The sequence below is a fragment of the Panthera onca genome, chromosome C2 (assembly GCF_046562875.1).
Source record: "Panthera onca isolate mPanOnc1 chromosome C2, mPanOnc1 haplotype 2, whole genome shotgun sequence".
Classification (NCBI taxonomy): Eukaryota; Metazoa; Chordata; class Mammalia; order Carnivora; family Felidae; genus Panthera; species Panthera onca.
Window position 1 is genome coordinate 122,361,563 of NC_138347.1, and position 24,366 is coordinate 122,385,928.

A 24,366-nucleotide genomic window follows, 5' to 3' on the forward strand; every position below is an offset into this window, starting at 1 on the left:
GACATGGGGCTCGAACTCACAAACCTTGAGATCATGACCTGAGCCGAAGTCAGATGCTTAATGGACTGAGCCATCCAGGCGCCCTGGAACGAGGAACTTCTAACTGCTCACAACCATCATTCCCTAGGTTTCCATTCACAGAGCACAATGGGGACCAGCCACCATGTGGGGCCCTTGACATGACCTCCTTTACTCTCTGCAGGGCAGATGTGTGTGCTTCTAACACGCAGGCAGAAAACCCAATCAACAGCACACGTTATTAAATCATGGCGACAAGATACAAACAAGATCTCTGTGCCTCTACAGTTTGTTTTTACTTGTTGTAGTGTCTCCCAATAGGTCTGCACACTGATTCTAGCTGCAAGCTGTGGATCAACACAGAACAAGTTGACTCTTGGCATGTGCTGGCTTCTTAGATACTCGAAAACAGCTGGCAGCTCCTTGTTAAACAGCCTGTGGGTTTCAAAGCCCTCTCCTTACCTCAGTCATTCCTGATTCAATTTATTCCATTTTATCAATGACCTTCTTATAAGGTGATCCTTCTGATTGGGGAAGGTGAGTGGGATGTGTGGGTGGAGATTAGACCACAAAATGAGGAGGAAGTTCGGAGCAAATGTCTCCTGTGGGGTATCTCTGTACCCCTGACAATAAATACGCTGGAGCTTTTCTTTATGCCCTCCTCCCCCTTCTGTTACCATGACACCTTCTGAGGCCACCATCTTTTCCTTTACATGAACATCTTCCAGTGTTCCTGCCTGGGAGATGGCCTTTGGGGTGTTTCTGAGCTCTACTGTTAAGAGGGCTCTACGGTCCTTGCTGCCTAAAAATGTTCTTTATATCTTCTTAAGTTTGTTTGTTTGTTGGGGGGGGGGGCGGTGCAGAGAGAGAGAGAGAGAGAGAGAGAGAGAGAGAACCCCAAGCAGGCTCTGTGCTATCAGTGCAGAGCCTGATGCAGGGCGTGAACCCATGAACTGTGAGATCATAACCTGAGCTGAAATCAAGAGTCAGATGCCCAACCGACTGAGCCACTGAGGTCCCCCTAAAGATGTTCTTTCTTGTGCACCCCACCAGCAGCATGGTGCTGAAAGACAGGCACAGCCCTGGGGAGTCAGACACACCTGGGCCAGAACACTCATCTTAGTGACATAGGCCAGTTCTTTAACCTCTCTAGGACTCAGTTTCCTCATCTGTGACTCAGGACTAATTCCCTCAGGAAAGACTACGCACAATCCCCGGTATGTGACAGACATTCAAAGGACAATGGTTGTTATTAGCATTACTATCTCATCTTTCTCTCAGTTCACTTTGCCACTTCTTCCCTCCTCCTAGGTAACAGGAATAGTTCCCTCACCTGTTTCGTTGGTTCCTCCACGTAGGTGAGTACTCAACGTTCACCCGTTCTCGTCCACATCCCTCCTTCTGTAGCTCCTGCTCAAATGCTGACTTTGTCCTCTCTCTCACTCTGAGCCTGGGAAACAACCTTGCTGCTCTGGGAAATCACCCACCTCTGACTTCTGAGCCTGGGGGTACGTCTTGCTTCAGTACCTCAGAGACCAGATCTGCCACTTGGTTGCTCTGCATTTGGGTATGGGAGGCGAGGGTCTTTCTTCTTGTGCTGGGCCAGGTCTGGCCCTTCAACTACTTGCTGCTTCCAGCCTCTCAGCGGATTTTCCACCACACTTTCTGGCAGGTGAGGCCACCAGTACTCCACCTACGGTTTTACCTGACACTGCCTTTTTTACATGAGGATGAACCACAATACTGTTCAGAGCTGTCTTCTGGTGGGTATTAGGTGGAAACAACCACTACCAAAGGAGTTAAATCTCAGGCTTAGAGCATGGTGGATCTGTAGTAGTGATAGTCCCCAATTTGTTCACGCTTTTCTGTATCCATGGCCTGTGTCGTTTCCTCCCACATGGACTCTAGGCTTGGACAAGGTATTTACTTCAGCCAGTGGAGACAACAGTAACAGCTATAAGAAGAGGCTTGAGAAGTACTTATGCACTGGGGCCTGTCCTCCTTTGCTGCTCCTGGAACACTGTGGCCACCATGGAAAGACACCCGGCTACCAGCTGTCTTCCTGGAGGCCGTGAGAGACCACATGGAACCAAAGCAAGGGGTCCCCGCTGAGGTTCTTTTCAAACAACCAGCCTGCCCATCACCACACATGTGAGCAAGGCCAGCCTGGCCATGCCACCAGCAGATGGATACGAAGAAAGTCAGCATAGACTAAAGACTGCATGGCCAACCCACAGATCAAAAGCAAATTTAATGGTTGCTGTTTTAAGCCACTCCGTTTTGGGACTTGATACAAAACGAAAGCTAATTGATACGACAAAGAAGAAATGCCTTGCGTCTTTCCTAGGGATTTCTAAGCCAGGCTCTAGAGCTCCATATCGTCATCTGCAGGAAGCACACGCAAAGCTCCACTTGCCTACATTCCTCAATATGCTGCGTGCTTTTTCAGAAAGGTCTATATTTAGTTCCAGATTTAAAATACTGAGGATGTGTCGCGTTAACCAGATGGCAGGGATTGTGTAACTGCCTGACTGCTTCTAGTTTTTAGGCTACTGACATTCTCTACATATCTGTAGCTTTTCCATTTGATGACATGGGCCTCAATCTGGGAATACCCTCGCTTTCCCCCCGAATGCTCTCAGGATTTCTGCACCCTCCCTCTCTGACTCTCCTATGGCACCACCACCAAATGCAAATGCCAGGGATGTGGTATTACTTCCACATTACTTCCATTACTTCCACTTGTGCTGGGGACAGGCCTGGTGTGATCACCGCCCCGGGGGGTTGTGCACACAGCCTGGAGGGAAGGGGTGGCAACATCCAGCCCCAGGAAGAACACATGCCTTCTTCTGGGGCTTATTTTCCTAGAAAACTTGGAGAGGAAGGTCATGCTTTGTTCTCAATTTTTATTAGGTTTTTTAAAATATTTATTTTTGAGAGAGAGAGAGAGAGAGAGCAAGCAGAGGAGGGGCAGAGAGAGAGGGAGACCCAGAATCCGAAATGAGCTCCAGGCCCTGAGCTGTCAGCACAGAGCCCCACGTGGGTAGAAGACCATGACCTGAGCCGATGTTGGGACGCTTAACTAAGTCGCCCAGGCACCCCTTTATTCATTTTTTAAAATGGTTACAGAAACATGGTATCTAAAATTCACATGGATTTGAAGACAAATGTGTTTGCAGCTAGAGCTAGGACCCCAATGTGTGTGTGTGTGTGTGTGTGTGTGTGTGTGTGTGTGTGTACCCACGTGCAGGTGCCATGTGGGCCCCCGAGCGCATGGTTCAGAGAAAAGTTGCCTTCAGGGAGGACACTTCCTCAGTTGAGAGGAGTCATGATGGAGAGGCAAAAAGGAGGCTCCAATGACCTGCAGATCTGGGTCAATTCCCTCCTCTGCCGCTTACCTTCTGTGTGTCTCTTTGACAACTAACTTTGTTTCTCCGAGTCGAGGATCCCGATGTTAATAAGATTGGGAATAAGGGTAAGAGCGGGAAGGCAGTGAGGAGCAAACATACACACAGCAGCAGCAGTAGGCACATGCTGTGTTTGACTGCCCAGCTTTGGAGGAATCCTTGCATCATTATCTAAACACAAAGACTTGCCTTTTCCCCTGAGCTGCTGTTTCTGCCCCGTGCTGTGGTTCCTCTTCCAAATCCTGGCCACTGGCCACTGGCCACTTCCCTACTCACCAGCCCCAGCCATCAGAGCAGTCGGCCACGTCTGCAGCCCCGTTCCTGACTCCTCCACCATGACAAGCCTTCCCTCCAGCTGACTCATCTGTGGTGTCCCCCCGCCCCCCGCCACAGGTTTTCCAGCCTGGAACATCTATGTCAGCTTCTGTTGGGCCCCATCCTAAGAAGATGAAGATTACCAGCCAATGGGCTCTGTCTCTGTGGCCTGAGCTCTGGCCCATTCTCCAGAGAACCCATTCTCTTTTCTATCTGCAGGGAGGAGGCTCACACAGCCGCTCAGGAAGTCACACAATCCGTGGTTCCCTCCAGGCATGTTCCTGCGTATTCCTTCCGTGGGGGCTGTGTGCGCGCACACTCCTGGGGTATACTGTGGCTCCCCCAGACACTCCATCAGACTTGTCCAAGTCATGCCAAGTGAAAGCCAGGTCTCTGGGTCCATGGCAGAAACCTCACAGCCTGCTCACTCACAGCCCAGAAAATAAAGTGCATGGAAAGATTCACTTCTACAGCAGCAGGATGAGATGCTGGCTCATGACCTACTTCAGCACGGCATCCACATCTCCTTGTCCTCAGACATCCTCAAGTCCCACCCCCTACCTTCCAAGGAAAAGACACTCTAGACTCAATATGGCATGGTGACCAAATCCAACTCCTATAAATACTTCTGTAGAAACAACTGTTTTATGTTTCATATAAGTTACATAGTCATCAGCTGTCTACTGGGCACAGCCTTATTCCCTGCGCTAAAACCACATGGTAAAAATATCTTAAATCCAGAAACAGAATTATTACTCTGAATTCCTGATGAAACAGCAAAAAATAAAGCAAACAGAAAACCCAGCCAACTTTAATTTAACTTTACAACAGATTTGAATGGTGAAAGAAAATATTTTAGAATATAATTTTGAAAAAAGGACTAGTCAATAGGCACTTCCCATAATATTGTGGTAAATACTGTTTCTGAATTTAAAAGTAAAAAGGAACATGTCAAAGGCATTTTTACAAACTACCATTCTACCACCAGAGATTTCCAAAAACCCAAACCCTGGCCTGATTTTCTACCTCGTAAGAGTGAGAAATGCCACATCTAGTGACTCTGGTCTCAGGGTTCCCTTCAAAGTGTACAGAATTCAGGGTTTTAAACATGACCACAACTGCTTGAAAGAAAAATGTGTATTCAATTATCTCTTATTTGCGTAGTTAAAATACCATTACCAGGAATAGAAAGATGTTATTAAAGAAAATGCTTTAGATGTATTCTATACTTTGTTTTTTTGGTCTTAATCACTTTGGCCCAAGTAAATATGGTATTATAATTAAAAAAAAAATCAAACCCCAAGGCTATAATTGTGAACTAAATATGAACCAAGCAAAGGTAAAAACTACATCTTAATAGTCCTCTCTACCCCATGTCACCTCAAAGTAGAGTTTCATTGCAAAATCAAAGATGCTTGACTAAGAATAAACCAACCTTAAAGTCTCATAAATAACAGACAGATTTCAGAAACTCCTGGAAACCCCAGGCAGCAGGACAGGCACCAAGGAAGCTGTGGGCTCCTAGCAACTATTCACATTCTGTTATTCAAATTCCAGCATCCAGAATGCATGCTCAGTTCTAGGGGCTGAAGCCAATTCATTCACCCAATTAGTCGACTCAAAACAACATTATTTCTCAAGAGCCAATATGTGTCAGGCATCATCCACAGTGCTGTGGACACAGGACACAGGATACAGGACACAGTACTGTCATCCTGAAGCTCACAGCTAAAAGGTCCAGAAGTATATATGGAAAAATGATACAAGACCTAGGAACTGCTTTAAAATATTCAGGGTGGGAGCAGGTTGAGGAGGACTTAATAAATCAAGATTGGCAACATGCTGACAACTCTTGGAGCTGGGTAAGGGATTCTTGAGGATGTACTATATGATCCTCTCTGCTTTTGTGTATGTTTGAAATTAAAAGTTAAAAAAAAAAAAAGAAAGGAAGGAAGCTCACAGACTGGTCAGTGGACCAATGAGTAAAAAGACCATTACACCATATGAAACCGGTGCCATCAGGGGGAAGTGGGAGTGGAGAGAGGAGGAGAACCACGTAGACCTAAAGGGAGCGGATAGGATTTCTGGAAGAGGCTCAGCCAGAGCTCAGTCTTTTTTTTTATTTTCTTAAAATGTTTATTCTTGAGTGAGAGAGAGAGAGAGAGAGAGAGAGAGAGAGGGAGGGAGAGAAAGGGGGAGAGAGAGAGAGCGTGCATGCACGGGGTGAGGCGGGGTGGGGTGGGGGGAGCAGAGAGAGAGGGAGACACAGAATCTGAAGCAGGTTCCAGGCTCTGAGCTGTCAGCACAGAGCCGAACGTGGGGCCCGAACTCACGAACCATGAGATCATGACCTAAGCTGAAGTCGGATGCTGAACTGACTGAGCCACCCAGGCGCCCCTAGGGCTCAGTCTTGAAAAGCAGATTGGAGCTGGTGTGTTTATAATTGCATTTGAGGAAACAGAATGAACCAAAGAAAAAGCACTAAGTAAAACTGTACTGGCTGCTGGGGGGCAACGGGAAGGTTTGCACTGTTTGTACTGAGTGTCAAGAGCCAGAGAAGGGAGGTGGGTTAGTCCAGGCACCACCCAACAGCTGCACCTTGAGTGAGGCTGCTATGCCCAAGGAAATCTGGCTGCCCAGAGGCCCCATGGGGCCGGGCCAGGGAGTCCTCACCTCTGGCTGGCACCCACAGGCAGGTGGGCTGCAAGGGTCTCACTCCCCCTACCCAGACCAGCCTATCTGATGACCCCAAGGAGTCCCACCACCAAGACAATACATGCACTGATGCCCACTCCCTCTCTGGAACTCCCTTTGGGCACAAAGCCACTAATTTCCAGGCCGGAGCAGGAGGAGCATGATCCCAGAATCCACGCCACTAATCAGTGCCAGCTTAAAGGACAGGCCAATTTCACGGACCGCTCTCACTTTCTAGGGCCAGGTTCTGTGCCTTCCTGGCACCGGCCGCCTTTGGGAATACAGGACAGGAGCAGGCCACAGGCTCAGCTCGACTCACAGGGGCAAACACCTTAAAGGACGCCTGTTAGGCAAGTGGTGTGCCTCATCCTGCACTCTGACCCAAAGCTGACCCTCCTGGGGATCATCTCTTACCAGGTACTCTCCTCCTAAAGAACAGCCTTTCTTTTACCCTGGGGTAGTGAGAGATCATGCCCAGATGTGACGCACGTGGCAACAGCCATCCCCTGGCTATGGGGTAACGGTGGGGACGCCAATCAATGCTGCAGATCAATCCCAAGCCTGGCCCTGATGAAGGGTAGCATCAGGCCCAAGCCTCTTTAACCCTACTTGCAGGGTTCACTATGATCTGGTCACACCCCACAAATCCCACCTCATGTCCCAGCCCTTCCCACAACATGTAGTTAAGCATGGGGGCTCAGGGATCGGTTGGCTAGGTCTAGAGCCTTTCTCACACCCTTACTGAGCCACAGTTTCCCCATCTATGAAATGGAAACAACCATAGGCTCCAGCTCACAGGTTGTGTCAGGGCTAACGAGGTTAACAGGTGTAAGGGACCCAGCACAGTACCTGGCTCCTGATAAGTGCTCAATAAGTTAGCAGTGACTTCTTGTATGGTTTTAATACCTGCCACCCACATATGAAGTACTCACTCTACTTCCACTTTGTCTCTGCCCCAGCTCTATAACTAGAATGCCTGCAGGACCATGCCATAGAAGGTCAGAGCTTGAAGAGGTTTTAAACATCACTGATTCAAGTCCCTTGGTTGACCAGAAGAGAGGCCAGGTCAGGACCGGCACACGGCTCCAGGCTGCTTAGGGAGACTGGACCTGTGACTCAAATCCTTACTTCACAGAGAGTGACACCCAGCGCTTTGTCCTCATTACGCTCTCCCTCTCCACTGTAGAGGACACACTATGTGGCAGACACTTCTAACTGTTCTCAGGTGTCTATTTGCTCTTTTTTCTTACTAATGGAATCCTCTACGTTTTAGCTGGATACATGGCCATTCAGCTAGGGATACTATTTCCCAGAATCCCTTGCAACTAGCTGTTGTCATATGATCAACTTGGCCAATGACTTATGCTTACAAGTATTACGTGCAATTCTGGGTCAAAAGGAGGCTATCGGTCCTATCTCATTCTGACCTTCCTTCTTCCACCATTTCCCATGCTCTGAATCACTGGTGGGGTGGTAAGCCAGCTTTCTTGATGCGCATGGAGATAACATCCTAGTGGATAACACAGAAGAACCCTGGATGACCTCACTGGGCAGGCTACCCATTTCCCTGACTGCCTGTCAGCCCAAACTGCTTTGGGAGAGAATAAATAATCTCACAACCTTCTAAAATCACTGTTGTTTCACCTCTGTTAAAGCAGCCAAGCCAATATCCTAACTAGAACTTGCCACCAGCACTAAATGACATTGGTCCTCTTCTTGGGGGCTCCTTCTGTAGGTAATGATGAACACGCACACACACATTCATAACAAATTGCATTAGACAGAAAAAGCTCATCACATATTTAAGAATGTCACTCTTACATGATCTCACTCACGGTTTGTGGGTTTGAGCCCCACATTGGGCTCTATGCTAGCCGCATGGAACCTCCTTAGAATTCTCTCTCTCCCTCTCTCTTTCTGCCCCTTCCCTGCTCTTTCTCTTTCTCTCTCAAAATAAATAAATAAACTTTAAGAATGTCACTCTTAGATATGATATAAATGAATCATGGCTATGATAACCTTTGTTCTTTTTGAGTTTTATTTTTTATTTTATCTTAAATTATGCATCTTTGGGGGCACCTGGGTAACTCAGCTGGTTAAGTATCATACTCCTGATTTCAGCTCAGGTCATGCTCTCACAGTTTGAGAGATTGAGCCCCATGTCGGACTCTGCACTGACAGTGCAAAGCCTACTTGGGATTCTCCCTCTCCCTTTCTCTCTGCCCCTCCCTCGCTTGCTCTCTCTCTCTCAAAATAAATAAATAAACTTAAAAAAAAGCTTAAAAAAAACTGCTTATGCATCTTTGAAGATGGCTTGGCTGCAGGTAAGAAAAAAAGGCTAGCTAATGCAAAGGGACTCATCCATATTCTCACATAATGAAACATAGTTGAGGAATAGCAGCTCCAAGGTTAGTTAATTCAGCAACCCCAAAAGCATCATCAGGAAGCCAGAACCTGTCCCTGTCTGGACTCTATGCCATCCTCTGTCTTTGTCCTGTCCCTAGGATGACTTCCTCCAGGGGTTTTGAGATGGTGGCCACACTCACAGCCATCACCACCACACTTGGCAATCTGAAGAGGCAGAAGGGACAATCTTGCACATTTCTACTAGAAGCAAGGAAAGCTTTCCCAGAAACCCCCCAGTGGATTTCTCCTAATGTCTCATTGAAGAATAGTGTCAGGAGCCCATGCAAAAACCCATCACGGGCTCCAGCAATGGGCCACAGCAAGTAAGTGAAAACACCTGGGATTCACCTCCTGCTAGAGGCCCACAGAGGAAGGGAGAGGGTGGAGGCAGGCACAGAATCAGAGTTCTGTTAGGAACGAGGGAGCAAGGGGTTGTCTGCAAAAACCCACCGTTGGAGAAGATTTGACAATACACACAATTATTCTAAAAAATAATGACAGTACTGGCACTTTTCAGATCTAGCAATCAAAGCACATACAGTCATAATTAGATGTTTAAGAAACATCAGCGCTGGCTTGCTCAGGTGCAATTCGGCAGTGACACATGGCAGAGCGGCATCCCTCAGCCTGCTGACTGTGGTGCCTGTTCCAGCATCAAGACCTTTTATTCCCTATTTTACATGTGTTCAAATATACAACATGAATTATCTACCTACCATTTCTTCCCAGAAAGGATTTGAGGCAGATCATCTGCAGAGTTAGTGTTTTTAATCCTTGAAATATTAAAGGCTTCCGCCCCCCACCCCCTCCACCATTTCTGAACTACATGTTCCTGCCACTCTCTCCTTTGAGGTTTTTTTCCAGCTCTAAAAGGATAAACTTGTCAAGGTGCCTGATCATTTCTCGGGACCAGAACAGATTGAAATAACTAATTCATCAAGCCAGGATTTTCAATCTTATGTACTCCCCAGTGATCTCTTTCTGACATTGTAGGAGAAGCCTGTGTTCCATCCAACTTCACTGCTTTGCTTCTCCTCAAGTTGCAGAAGTAGCGACATCTGAAATTGGCATATTCTTACGTTAGAATGTCAAGAGCAACTATAAGTACCTCAACAAAAAAAGGGAGAACATGCAGTTGGCATGATTTACTCATCACAAAGCCACGTTAAAAATACAGCTAGCTGATTCTTTTTTATTTTGCAAGCAAACTGTGTCAATTAAAAGTTTGTTAAAATGTCAAGGAAAGCACAGAACATTAAATAGGCAAGGCTGAAAAACTAGAAATACAAGCCTACAATGAAGGTTTGCGTGGTGAAAGCCAAATTTCACAGGCAGAAAATAAAAAGGGCTTACAAGGGCCTGAGAATCACAGCTGTGCAACGTGAATCAGGCACACCTGGAAATGGAGGTTGCCAAGGCCACTTCTGCTTTCTGAAAGCTGTGTTGTCTGTGTTAACAATACTACACAGAAACAGGATTTTGTTCTGGACAGACTCGTGAGTGAGAGCACTGATGCATGCCACAGATCAAGGGGTTTTGCCCAAGGAGGGCTTTTTTTCAGGCTAGAAGCACGCTTACTGACAGAGCTTTGACTAAACCCTGGGCTCACTGCCGGCTCATTCCGTGACTTGATCATGATGAGGCATGGAGTGCCAGGTCCCTTGTAGACAATCACTGCCATTGCCAAGGGCAGGAACTCCATGCCCTTGAAATATGTTTTAGAAAACTGCTGACAGTCCAGAGGGGGTTTGGCAGCATCAGTATCAGTACAGAATGAGCCCTCCTGCTCAAGGAGGGGGTCAAGTGTGGGCAGCCACCTGCTGGCAATGCTGTGTGTGTGTGTGGGGGGGGGGGGGCTGATGTGAGTGACCTCTAGGAGCCCTTCATGTACCTGAGACCCAAGGATTCTCTGGTCCATATCTCAAAATAAGCTCTCAACCTTTTTTAGGGAGCTCCTTTGCACTTACAAACTCTACAATAACAGAGCTAAGAACACTGTCACACAGAATCACAGGCATTTAGCTCGGGAAGAAAGCTGAATTGCTATCTGGTCCAAGCTCCCTTCCAATGGAGTAGAGACTAACGCTGTTACAAGCTCCAAAACTTTGATTTGGCTTAGGTTAAAGGTGTAATTAAACATAAACCTCAAAGTCAATGGTACTCATCATACACAATAGTGAAAAGCTGAGAGCTTTTCCTCTAAGATCAGGAACAAGAAAAGGACACCCACTCTCACACTTTTATTCAACATAGTACTGGAAGCCCTTCACAGAGCAATTAGGTAAGAAGATGAAATAAAAGACGTCCAAATTAGGATGCAAGAAATAATACGGTGTCTATTTGCAGGATATATATATATATATATATATATATATATATATATATATATAAACATATATATATATATAAACATATATATATATATATATATAAACATATATATATATAAACATATATATATATATATATAAACATATATATATATAAACATATATATATATATGTATATATATATATCAACAACCTAAAGAGTCCACCAAAAAGCTGTCAAAGCTAAGAAGTGAATTCAGTAAAGTTGCAGGACACAAAATCAATATACAAAAATTAGTTGCATTTCTATACACTAACAACAAATTCTCAGAGAGAGAAATTAAGAAAACAACCCTGTTTATAATTGCATCAAAAAGAATAAAATACCTAGGAATAAATTTAACTAGCAAGATGAAAGACCTGTATACTGCAAACTAAGACACTGATGGAAAAATCTAAAGAAGACACAAATAAACGGAAAGATGTTCTGTGATGATCAGCTGAATGAATACTGTTCAAATAGCCATACTATTCAAAGCAATGTACAGAGTCAAAGTTCAATAACATTTTTCACAAAAATAGGAAATACAACCCTAAAATTTGTATGTAACCACAAAAAACAAACAAAACAACCAAATAAAGCACTCTTGAGAAAGAAGAACAAAGCTGGAAGGATCACACTTCCTGACATTAAACTATATCAAAAACTACAGTAATCAAAACAGTATGGTATTAGCATAAAAACAGACACAGAGACCAATGGAACAGAATAGAGATACCAGAAATAAACCCATGCATATATAGTCCATTAACTTATGACAAAGGAACCAAGAATATACAATGGAGAAAGGGCAGTGTCTCCAATAAATGGTGTTGGAAAAACTGGACAGCCACATGGAATAGAAGGAAATGGAACCCCCTATCTTATACTATCCACAAAAATCAAGTCAAAACGGATTAAATACTTAAATGTAAGACCTGAAACCATAAAACTCCTAGAAGAAAACACAGGGGGTAAGCTCCTTGACACCAGTCTTGGCAATAACTTTTTGGATTTGACACTAAAAGCAAAGACAACAAAAGCAAAAATAACCAAGTGGGACTACATCAAACTAAGAAGCTTCTGCAGAGCAGAAGAAATAGTCAACAAAATGAAAAGGCAACCTATGGAATGGGAGAAAATATTTGCTAATCATGTATCAGATAAAGGATCAATATCCAAAATATATAAAGAACTCATACAACTTGATAGCAAAAAAATAATTAAACCAATGTGCAGAGGAATTGAATGAACATTTCTCCAAGGAAGATGTACAAATGGCCAACAGGTACATGAAAAGATGCTCCACATTACTAATCTACAGAGAAATACAAAATACAATTCAAAACCACAATGAGATATCACTTTGCACCTGTTGGAATGGCTATTACCAAAACAATGGCTATTTTACAAGAGATACTAAGTGCTGGCAAGGATGTGGAGAAAAGGGAACTATTGTGCACCATTGGTGGGAATGTAAATTGGCACAGCCACTGGAGAAAAATGTATAGCGGTCTCTCCAAAAATTAAAAATAGAACTACCATATGATCTAACAATCCCACTTCTGGGTATATATCTGAAGGAACCAAATCAGCATCTTGAAGAGATATCTGTACCCCACGTTCATAGCAGCATTTTTTACAATAGCTAAGACGTGGCAACAACTTAAGTGTCCATTGACAGATAAAGAAAATGTGCAAAAGATTAATGGCGTATTATTCAGTCATCAAAAAAAGAAGGAAATCCTATCATATGCAACAACATGGCTGGACCTTAAAAGCATTATGTTTTCACTTATATGTGGAATCTAAAAAAAACCAAACTCATAGAAACAGAACAGTTTGGTGGTTATCAGAGGCAGGGGATGGGGTAGGGGAAATGGGTGAAGGTGAACAAAAGGTCCAAACTCCTGATTACAAGATATATAAGTCCTGGGGATGTAATGGATAGCATGGTGACTATAATTAACAATATTCTATTGTATACCTGAAAGTTGCTGAAAGAGTAAATCTTTTTTCTTGTTTTTTTTTTTTTTTCATTTTTATTTATTTGAGAGAGAGCGCAAGTTTGCACAAGTGAGGAAGAGGCACAGAGGGAGAGGGAGAGAGAATCTTAAACAGACTCCATGCTCAGTGGGGAGCCCCATGCGGGGTTCAATCCCACGACCCTGAGATCATGACCTGAGCCGAAATCAAGAGTCAGACGCTCAAATGGCTAAGCCACCTAGGTACCCCAGAAAGAGTAAACCTTTAAAGTTCTCATCACAAGAAAAAAACTTATAAATAGTTGAGGAGATGGATGTTAACCAAACTTGTGGTGATCATTTCACATACATATATACATATATCAAATCATTATGTTGTACACCTTAATACGATGTTATATGTCAATCATATCTCAACACAACTGGAAAGGAAAGAAGATAGGATAGGACTTGATACTGAATAAACAGAAATGTGCAGTATTAAAGAAAAAAATAAAGTAATCCAAAGAAAAGAGGAAAAAACACTTAGGAACAACATATTATAGAAGGCGGGGATTCCGCTAGCCTGGGTCCCCAAATTTCTGGGTGGAGCAGAGGTCCCACCACTTTCATGAACCCCCATCCTTAATACTGCCATCTTGGAGCCAAACTGGACTGTTTTTATAAAGGAAAAATAATCTATTGTGTTAAGCCACTGAACTTTGGGAATTCGTTACAGTAGCTTAACACTAATACTTATCTGTATATATAGGCTTTTGAATAAGATTAAACCAATATACATAAAACACCATAATGATGTGGGAAACAAAGGCAGAAGGAAATGGCAGATAAAATTAAATTTCCTTATAACCTGCAGCCCACTGACAAATACTTGAGGCTGGCAGAGTAAGACATTTCTCCAGGAACTCCCTACTGTCTTCATGTTAATACTTTGCTAGGGGGAAAAACAACCTTCGCTTGACAATAGCTAGGCCTCCAGTATCCATGAATCTTCTTTACCATATCAAGGTCCCTTTGGAAACTTCCTTTAACTTTACCACCTCAGTCTCTCTTCACAGTCCTGGGGCAGCTCTTCCTGCCCACAGGTCCCATCCCCATGCTTTAATAAAATCACCTTTTTGAGCCAAAGACATCTTAATACTTCTTTCTTGGCCATACGCTCCGGACCCTACCGCCACTCCAAAACCCTATCAATAATAGCTCAATAATGGTTAATTCCTTCCCATTTTTGGTCTGCTACCATCTGAAAATATACCAATAAAATCTTTTTTTTTTTCTCTCAAAGCAAGAGTTTTCTAGGAATTTTTAAATGTGCAGGTTGGAAAAAGAAAAAAAAAATAAATGTGCAGGTTGGGGTTAGCCCCATAAACTTATCATCAAGCAACATTTTCGGGAGAGACCTGGTCATTTACATCTTAAAACCACTCTGTCATCTGGAATATGGTACTTACCTTGAAACCTAACTTGAAGCTGAGACAAGTAGAGGTCTTGCAACAAAGATGTCATTCGGAGGATGGTAGGTCCTTTTAAGTTTTCCAGAGCAGGCCATACTTACCTGTAAATCACTAGGGGTTCTATAAAATAAACAAACAAACAAACAAAAAACAAATAAATAGATGACTTCTGTTTACGTATCAGTTTCCACAAACGTAAGCTAAATGAACCAATACTTATTCTGTATTATCATCATTAAAATAAGTTTCTACATTGAGTTTCTGAGTATGTCTACTAAAGAGAGCAAAGACCTATCCTGTAACATTTAGAGATTTGTTTTAATAGTCATCTTCCAAGGTTTGCTGTTTTATTACTTGGGCACTATTGATTGTTAACTGTTGCACTATTTGTTGGGTGTTACAGGACATCATAATGGTAGTTATGTTTGCTGTAAACTCTGTTCAGCTGACAGTGTTGTGAACTCTGTTGGCTACGGAAGATTGGCTCTGCCCACCTACCTTATGATAACTGACCACAGACTGCCATATCATTGGTGTTATTATAACTCGTTTAATCAGGATGGAGATCTATGCTTCCTTTTCTGAAACTAGGAACATACTGAAAGTCCTTTGTAATAAATAATTCTAACATTAACTTAAAGACATAATGCAAAATCTTGTCTTCCCAGAGGTCTGTCTTCTTTTCACTGAGGTATAATTTACATATAGCATTATATTAGTTTCAGATGCACAACATAATGATTTAATACTTGTATGTTTTGCAAAATGATCACCACAATAAGCCTAGTTAACATTCCTCACCATAGTTAATATTCATCACCATACATAGTTCAATTTTGTTCTTATACGAGAACTTTTAAGATCTACTCTTAGCAACTTTCAAATACACAATATAGTATTACTAACTATAGTCACCATGCTGTACATTATGTCTCCATGACTTAATTATTTTATAACTGGTATTTTGTACCTCTGGACCTCCTTCACCCATTTTGTCCAGCCCCACCCCCACCTGGCAACCATTAATCTATTGTCTATATCTATGACCTCATTTTTTTTTAAGATTCCGCGTGTAAGTGAGATCATAGGACTGTCTTCTATAATCCTCCTGGAAGGTGGTCAACAAAACTCTGGCCATTTAGCAGTTTCCCATAATGCTCTTAGGATGCTGATCAAACCCTGCCCAAGGCCTACAAGGCTCACTGTCAGTCCGGGCTCACTGGTACGACTACCAGTCATCCTGGCCATCTCTGAGCCCCACAAAACAGCCTTGCTCCTTGGGGATTTGGTGCCTGTGTCCATGCATGTCCTCTGATGACCCAATTAGGAGGTGGGTCAGCTGGGTAGATGCCTGGGGTTCGAGTCCACAAAAGGCACCAACCACCCCCCACCCCATCCCCCACCAAGAAAGGAGATGAAGAAAACTCTCCTTTCTGGAGCTATTTGGGGCAGGGGAAGAAGGTGGGACCCCCAAGGGGCATGCTGGAGCCAGGATGCAGGCCATAAGACTGCCTTCTCTGGAGGACGCTGGTGAGCTGAGGCAGGTGGGTAGGTTTAAAGCCAAGGATAAGAAGCTAGGAGGAGCAGAAGGTGAGGGTGTGGTGGTTCTGGAGCACATCTACAAGTTTTCTGTCACATCTCCCATCAAGAGGGAGTTCTAGCTCCCCTTATCAGGCTTCAGGACTACCTTAGTGAATAGAATGGGACAGAAATGATGCTGTGTGACCTCTAAGACCAGGTCAGGAAAGTCCATGAGATTCTATCTGGCTTGCTCTCTCTTGGACCATTTGCTTTAGAGGCCTGAAGCGACCATGTGAGAGCCCACCCGGAGACAGGGACACCCAGGCAGCCACTGAGGCTTCCCAGCCCAGGCATCAGACATGTGAGTCAGGGAATATCTGGATGATTCTAGACCACCCACTGCCTGCATAACTGTGAGAGACCCGCGTGAGAAACACAAGCTGGCCCTGTCCACCTCCAGACCATGAGGATAACAGTGAAATGATGGCTGTTTTAAGTCACCAAATTTGGGGATGATTTCTTACGCAGCAGTAGTGATGAGGCCAGAGACTTTGTCTTGCTCCCTACTCTTCTGTCCTCAGTACCAAAAACAGTACCTGGCCCAGGTAATCAATCAATGTCTGCTGGATGGCTGAATGGACAGATGAATGTGCAGAGGAGAGGCTCACTACAGTCACCGGCAATCCATCCTTTCTGCCTTTCCCCAGCCAGCAAGCTGCTATCTCTCCTCTGCCCTTCCACCTTTCCCACATAGCTAACTCACCATCAGCCTTCGGACCCCAGCTCAAAGATCATTTTCTCAGGGAAGCTGCCCTTGAACTCCCCTGTCTAGATCAGGGTCCTGTCTGACACTCTCAAGTCATTCTGTATCTCTCCTTCAGGACACTCTCCGGGACTATTAGTACATAATCAAACAACTACACTGAAAAGCTGGCTGGCTGTCTCCTGGGACTCACTACAAACCACCCTACGGCAGCGATAGGGTCTGTCTGTTCACAAGCGTGCCTCTGGTGGACAAAGCCTAGCACAGACCTGGCTGACTGTGTGTCAGAACATTTCTGGAGACTGGTAACATATACAGCTCAGCTGTTTTGACTCACAATACTTCTGACACCAAACGTTGTTGTTGTTGTTTTTTTTTTCCCCACACCAACCAATTCTCCAACTCTGTGGACACCAGCTGGGTGTCCTACAATTCAATTCTGACACCGACTATCCCAAATTAGTGTTGGACTCCGCAGGTTGAAGGACTCAGTTCCAAAGACTGCCCCCACTTCAGATGCCAGTTACAAGCACAGGGTCCCCAAATTACCCACTTTTGTCTAATCTAGTTACAAAGTCAGAGGTGGGGCCTCCCACAACCCTTCCCCCTTTCAGGTTCAATAATTTGCTACAACAGCTCACAAAACTGGAGAACATTTTACTTGCTGTCACCATAGATTTATTATATAAAGGATACAACTCAGGAACAGCCAAATGGAAGGAATGCACAGGGCAAGGTGTGGGGCCAGGGCGCAGGGCTTCCATGCTCTCTCCGGGCATGCTGCCCTCCTAGCACGCGGATGTGCTGCCAACCCGGAAGCTCTCTAAATCCCCGCTGTTTAGAGGTTTTTATAGAGGTCTCCTTTCATCTATGACGGACTAAATCATAGGCCATTGGTGGGGCTTAAAGTCCAAACCTCTAATGGTGCTTTGGCCTTTCAGGCAACCTGCTCCCATCCAGAAGCTTATCTAACCCCCTCTCCTGACCCCCAGACCAGCAGTCATTAGCACCTAAAAGATACTCTTAGCACTCTGGAGATTCCGTGTTCCAGGAGCTGTGTGCCCTGAACTGGGGGGCAAAGACCAAATATTTATTTTTTATGATACCATCCTGCTATTAGACGGTGCTCATTTTTATTGTTCTCAATAATACTGAGCTAGAATTGGCCTCTAACTACTAGCCTACCCTCCATCAGGCTGTCCAAAGCCACTCACACCGTGGTCATTCACACCACACAGACCCCCCGGGAACTGGTCTGAGTGTCTTCTTCAGGTTTACACACAGCTGTCGGGGGAAGAGCCGGAATCTGAAGCCAACTCTTCAGACTTGACAGTTCAACACCATGTCCCTCACACCACCCTGCCTCCCGGATGTTTCCGCCGATGTGAGATGCTCTGGGAGCATCATAATCTCCTTATCCAAAACAACAACAACAAACAAAGCTGTGCACTTTTAATGGAGCACACGAAACAGGTGAAGCTTCTTAATATTTAACAGATAGTATTCAATGTCCCTATAAAACAAGAGCTCATGGTGATATTTACTTTAGGCACCTCCCTGCCAAATGCCTAAGGGATGAGCCCCTGAGCAAACATCTAATTCAGATTTTAATTTGCTTCATTTCCTGGGCAGATCCCACAATCCCCCACAGAAGGTGCTCCTTCTGCTTTCCCTTCTTTTCTATTACTTGTCATTCCCCAGGCTGCTGGAGATTAAGGACTTAAATAAACTAAGATAAAGAACATTCCAGGTCATCTGCACTGTTCAGTGAAATAGCACCCCTGAACAAGTGAGCTTTTGAAGACCATGCAATGACCCAGAAAATGTGAACATTTTAATGTGACTTAATGTGAAAAACTAAAAAAGGATACAGAGCCATGCCCTGCACGACCCAATTTTTTTTTTTAAATGTGTGTATGTATATGCTTGGAAAAGCTGGATGGAAAGAAATACAAATTTAAAAATGACATCGTATGTCTCACCCTTCAGATTGGCAAAAAAATAAAAAGATCATCCGTCTCTAGTGGATGTTAGTCCCAATGGGTGGGGGGGGGGGTGGGGGGTGGGGATACATTCTTTCACACACTGTCGGTAAGAGGGTTAAGTGGAACAGTATTTGTGAAGAAGAACTGTGGTTTCATTAAAACAGTAAACACACATACCTTTTGCCCCAGGAATTTGGATTCTGGATATCTAATCCCCAAAAATGCTAATTCATGTGTATAAAGCAGCAATAAGAATAAATATAAAAATTTGAAAACTGAAATGTACCCCAGAGGGAAGTGGTTGGAAAATTACAGTTTGTTCATATAATGGAACGGGATTTAGCCTTTAAAAAGAAAGAGGGGGGCACCTGACAGGCTCAGTTGGTAGAGCATGTGACTCTTGATCTTGGGGTTGTGAATTTGAGCACCACGTTGGGTATAGAGATTACTTAAAAATAAAATATTTTAAAAAAAGAAGGGAAGGGAGGGGAAAGGAGAAAGAGATGGGCTTAGGTGTGGATGTGGACAAACCTCCAGATTCTGCCAAGTGAAAAATGAATGAGAGAGAGTGTGCAAGTGGCAGTGATGTGGAAATGGTGGGGTTCGGAGTGAATGGTTAAGAAAGAATTCTTGAATCCTCTTCGGTGCAAACAGGAGGTTTTAGTAAAGCATGGGGATAGGGCCTATGGGTTGGAAGAGCTGTACTGGGATTAAGAGAGGGTTAGGGATAGCATAAGTCTCTAAGGAATTTTGGAAGCAAGGTTTCAAGGACCTTAAGAGGCTAGCTGTTAGGAAAAGGTCCTTTACTACTGTCTAGTAAAACCCTAGTCATGAGACCCTTTAGATGCATATCAGTGGGCCATGTGCTTGGAGGATGACTGCTAACATGTATCTTGGGGAGCAGAGATAAAGCAAGTTTCCAAGGAAATTTTTATATGTTAACGTAGACTTACAGGATCCTGGAGGTGAGGCCACTGTTAAGCTAAGGTTGCTTTTTGCCCTTAGCAAAGTGTCATCATCGAGGGGGTTGAGCTCCTACAGGAAGGTCACTCTGCCCGTGTCAAGGACTTGTCAATGGGCTCTAAACTGTAAAGAAATTTAATTTTTTTCTTTTGCCTCTGTTCTCTATTTCAGCAGCATAATAGATACAGTGCTTATCTATTGTATAGGTGTCTCTGAAGGTAAACAAACATTTGCACAACTCAACATATACCAGGAAATTTTAAGAAAACATGTAAACTTACAGAATAAGGTGTGGAAGGAGATAGTCCCCAAGTTAATAGTGGTTATCTCTACTGTGGACTTTTCAATATTTACTCACATACTTAATGCTTTGTTTTTACAGTGTGTTATGGTACAAATAACAAACGGTTAGTAATGACAGAAAATGTTATGTTAAGTCAAAAGAGCAAGCTATAATACAGCATATACAGTTTGAGCTCAATTACGTTATAAAGAAGATACATTATAAAACTGGACTGAGTCATCTGAAACAGGGCTGAGAGTGAGACTTTTTACTGTTATACTCTTTAGTGCTATTTTTTTAAATCAATAAAAGTGACAATTCTTAAAGAAACCCTGGAAAGAGAAAATAGACCCTTAATATTAGGAGTGGTTATGGCTGGGACTACAGTAATTTTACTCTGCTTTGAAACAAACTGCAAGGGTGAAAGACTGGTTTACAACTCTTGAAGCAGGTGGTAGCATCCTGGAAGACTTCTTTTCTCATTTATAGTCTTGCATTTTCCAAATTTTCTTAAACATTTATGACTTTTAAAATCAGAAAAAAAAGAAAGCTGTAGAATTTATTTAAATTAACAATTTTTTAAATGTTTATTTATTTCTCAGAGGGAGGGAGAGAGAGAAAGAGAGAGACAGAGAGTGAGAGTGGGGGAAGGGTAGAGAGGGAGGGAGAAACAGAATCCGAAACAGGCTCCAGGCTCTGAACTGTCAGCACACAGGCCAATGCGGGGCTTGAACTTGTGAGATGTGAGATTATGACCTGAACCGAAGCCAGACGCCCAACCAACTGAGCCACCCAGGTGCCCCTATTTAAATTATTTTTTAAACAATGTTAGTTAAGCAAGAAGTCACAAGGCAGGTACCTAAGCTATTGAGAGACCAGTGGTTTTGAAAGAGTACCTCCTTTCAAAACTAATGCAACATGAAACCTGATGTGTAAGAAAGATAAAATCATAGTTTACTGGGAGGGGTCTGGCGCCCCACTCAGCAGAAGCCCCATCATACCCAAAGAAACCAGGGCTCCAGGAACTCCATTAGGAAATGCACTATATAAATAGACTGAGGCTACAGGGTTAGGGAAGGGGACATGTGCTAAATGGTCAGATGGGGCTTTAAGGAAGAGACAGAAACTGCTAAAGCTACAAGGGCAGGTAGGATGTTAGTGGGCATGCCTGATGTGAGCAGGCATTTCAAGGAGGATAAATAATGTATACAGTGGTACACATGCAGAGGCAGAATCCACCCCTCCCTACACTGTTGACTGATGACAGGTTTTATGCAGTCACTCATCAGTGAACAGGGTGGAGAATGAGTGTGGCCAGACTAGGCTGCTGTAGGAGGAGGGAGCCACAGAAGGTTCCTGAACACACGCCTGACAGGATGAAGGCGGCAACATAGAAACATCACTCAGAAAGCTGACAGATACACTCGTGTATATACATCTCACCCTTGAGTTTACAGCAAGGCACTGGCAGCCAAGAATGCAGACAACCTTGCCGGCTTTGACATTTGGGGGCTTGCGGCTCGTCACCATACAAATGCTAGCTTCTGCCAAGCTTGTGCTGCATTTGGGCAGAGTATCAGCCAGACAGGCTGCAGGCCTTCCTCCAGGGCTACCCTGGAAGGAGCCCACATTCCAAGGGCAATGGGGCTGGGACCCCAAGTCACAGCTCATGGTGCCTCCCTGGGACTGAGAGCCGGGCCTTTTACTCCACCGCTTACCAGCTGCAGTACCTCAGGCAAGTTACTTAACCTCTCTGAGCTGGTTTCCTCACCTGTAAATGGTGATTCGATTATTCACTCAACAAATATTTACTGAGCCTCTGCAATATGCCAAGCACAGTTATAGAAGCTGGGGATCAGCAGTGACCAAAGTAGTCCAAAATCCCTTCCCTCACAGAGCTTATATTCTAGCGGAATATAAAATCACCCACTTTCTGGGGTTGTGGAAGGGACTGCACTTAGGGTACTAAGGATTCCGTACCTAAGTCTAGCGTATGTATGAGTTTTCCCCGCACATCACCAAGCAGTTCTCTGACCCTAGCTGAGTGTCCTACAACTCAACTCAATTCTGACCCTACCTGCCTGGAGATAGCGTCAGAGTCCACAGGTTAAGGGCTCAGCTTCCCCCCAGCCCTCACCACTTCAGAGGCCGATGGCAAAGCCAGGTTGTCCCTTGTGCTTCTGACTGGAGGTCTGTCTCCCTCTTTGGTTCAATTAATTTGCTAGAGTGGCCCACAGAACCCAGAGACACATTTTACTTACTAGATCACCGGTTTACTATAAAAGGACAGAATTCAGGAATAGTCAGATGGAAGAGGTGCACAGGGAAAAATATGCATGTGGGAAAGGTCACCTAGTTTTCATGCTCTCTCCCAGGGTGCTAGTCTCCCGCACCCCCAAGTGCTCTCCCTGGAAATTCTTCAAACCCGTCCTTTTGTGTTTTTATGGAGGCTTCATTACATAGGCATGACTGATTAAATCGTTGGCCATTGACAACTGATTTGACCTCCGACCCCTCTCCCCTCCCTGGAGGTCTGGGGATGGGACTGAAAGTTCCAACCTTCTAATCACAGGCTGGTTCTGCCAGCAACCGGTCCCCATCCTTAGTTACCTGGGGGCTTTCAAAAACCATCACTTCATTAACGTAACAAAAGACACCTTCCTGGGTCCCAGCACAGTTTAGGGGGTCTGCGCCAGAAACAGGGATGAACGAACATATATTTCTTATTATAAATCACATCACAGGTAGTAACGATCCTCCTTTTCTCATTTTATTACTATATATTCCCTACAGCCTTTAGCACCAAGAAGGCACCCAGTAGACACCATGGGGCTGGTGGAGTTTCCTTCTATGGACTGAGATTTCCCTACCTGGAAACACAATGCCATACATTCAGCCCTGGGCTCAGACTAGCACAAAAGTTCCTCTCTGCACCCCACTCCCTAGCACCGTCAATTCCACCATAACGAACAGGGATGGGTAGAGAGAAAGAAGGAAAGCACCCTGGGGCCATTCGTCACAATGAAGGCAGCTGACAGCCCCCATTTCCTCGGGGAATTGAGCAGACCTGCCTGCTGGTGACAACAGTTCCCTTCTCAGGGGGTGCTCACGTAGTCCTTGCCTGGAGGGACACCCTCGTGGACCATGGAGCAGTACCCAATGGGCCCGTAGAGGTGACCCGGCCTCTCCCAACAGGCCAGCCCACAGCAAGGGCAAACCTCACTTAGATTTCAATGTGTTCACAGGGTGGGAAACAGACACAGCTAGGTCATATTCTGAGCCAAGTAGCCAGAAGTATTGGTAGGAGTTGAAAGGAGAGGGAAAAAAATCGTAAACCAACTTGAGGACCTCATCCTTGGGGCTCCGAGAAAGCGCTCCGTCAAAAATCCAGCTGGCGTATATACTTTGATATGTGATGACAGTTTCAACTTTCCTCACTGACTACATGCTGGTGTTCTTGTGCCAGCCTCTATTTCCATGGCCTGAGTAATGCCCGGGCACAGGACCAGAAATGAATCGGAAACAGAGGGACGGGGCAGGAGAGGCGAACAGCACAGTCAGTGGGCCCACATCCTGCTCAGCCTGCAACAGCAAACCCTTCAGGGCAGTGGCTGGGACAGCAGCCAAGCCCACCTCGGATTCCCGCCCACCCTCCCCTACAGCCTCATTCCCTCTTCCAGCCCAGACCCTGAGCTCCCTTGGGGCTGCGACCTTATCTGCCTAGTTCACCGCTCTCTGTTAAACGAATAAATGACCACAGTGCTGGACCCGAACTCTGGCGCACTGGACTTACCGTTCTCTCCCAACCGCCACATGCCCCTTCTCGTAATTCAGTGTCTGTGCCCACTCACTTGGCCCAAGTGCCTTCTTGACCTGGTTAACTCCTACTCATCCTTAAATGCAGCGCAAAAGGCAGCCCCTCCTAGAAGCTTTCCCTGACCCCAATGCTAGGTGAGGCCCCCCAGTATTGGGCAACCACAGCCCTCCCATCATATGCGTCAACACACAGGCTCAGGTCAGCTTCCCCGCCTACTGCTTGCAGGGCTGGGCGAACACAGAGCTGAGGAAGCAGCAGGTGGCTCAGTAGGTGTGTGTGGGAAGAAAGGAAGGGAGGGAGTAAAGAAGGGCACCAAGAAAGATACTGTGGATGGAGAAACACGTGTCACAGAAACCTACCACAAACGGAACAGGAATAAAACACTTTAACTCAGTAGATAAGTGG

At 44.8% G+C, this 24,366-nt stretch overlaps 1 protein-coding gene across 4 annotated transcripts in view; it reads right to left on the reverse strand.

The window, feature by feature from the left end:
* The window catches only part of PXYLP1 (2-phosphoxylose phosphatase 1), a 78,020-nt gene that overhangs the window by 44,154 nt on the left and 9,500 nt on the right, over window positions 1–24,366 (reverse strand). For 2 of the 4 annotated variants that reach the window (XM_060638800.3, XM_060638801.3), the window contains exon 2: window positions 14,627–14,749. The exons of 1 other annotated variant lie outside the window; for it this stretch is intronic. The gene's annotated coding sequence lies outside the window, so the exon portion shown is untranslated. Of the gene's footprint in view, window positions 1–7,366; window positions 7,497–14,626; window positions 14,750–24,366 lie in introns of those variants that run through there. One more of the 4 variants, XM_060638804.3, reaches the window with a different exon arrangement.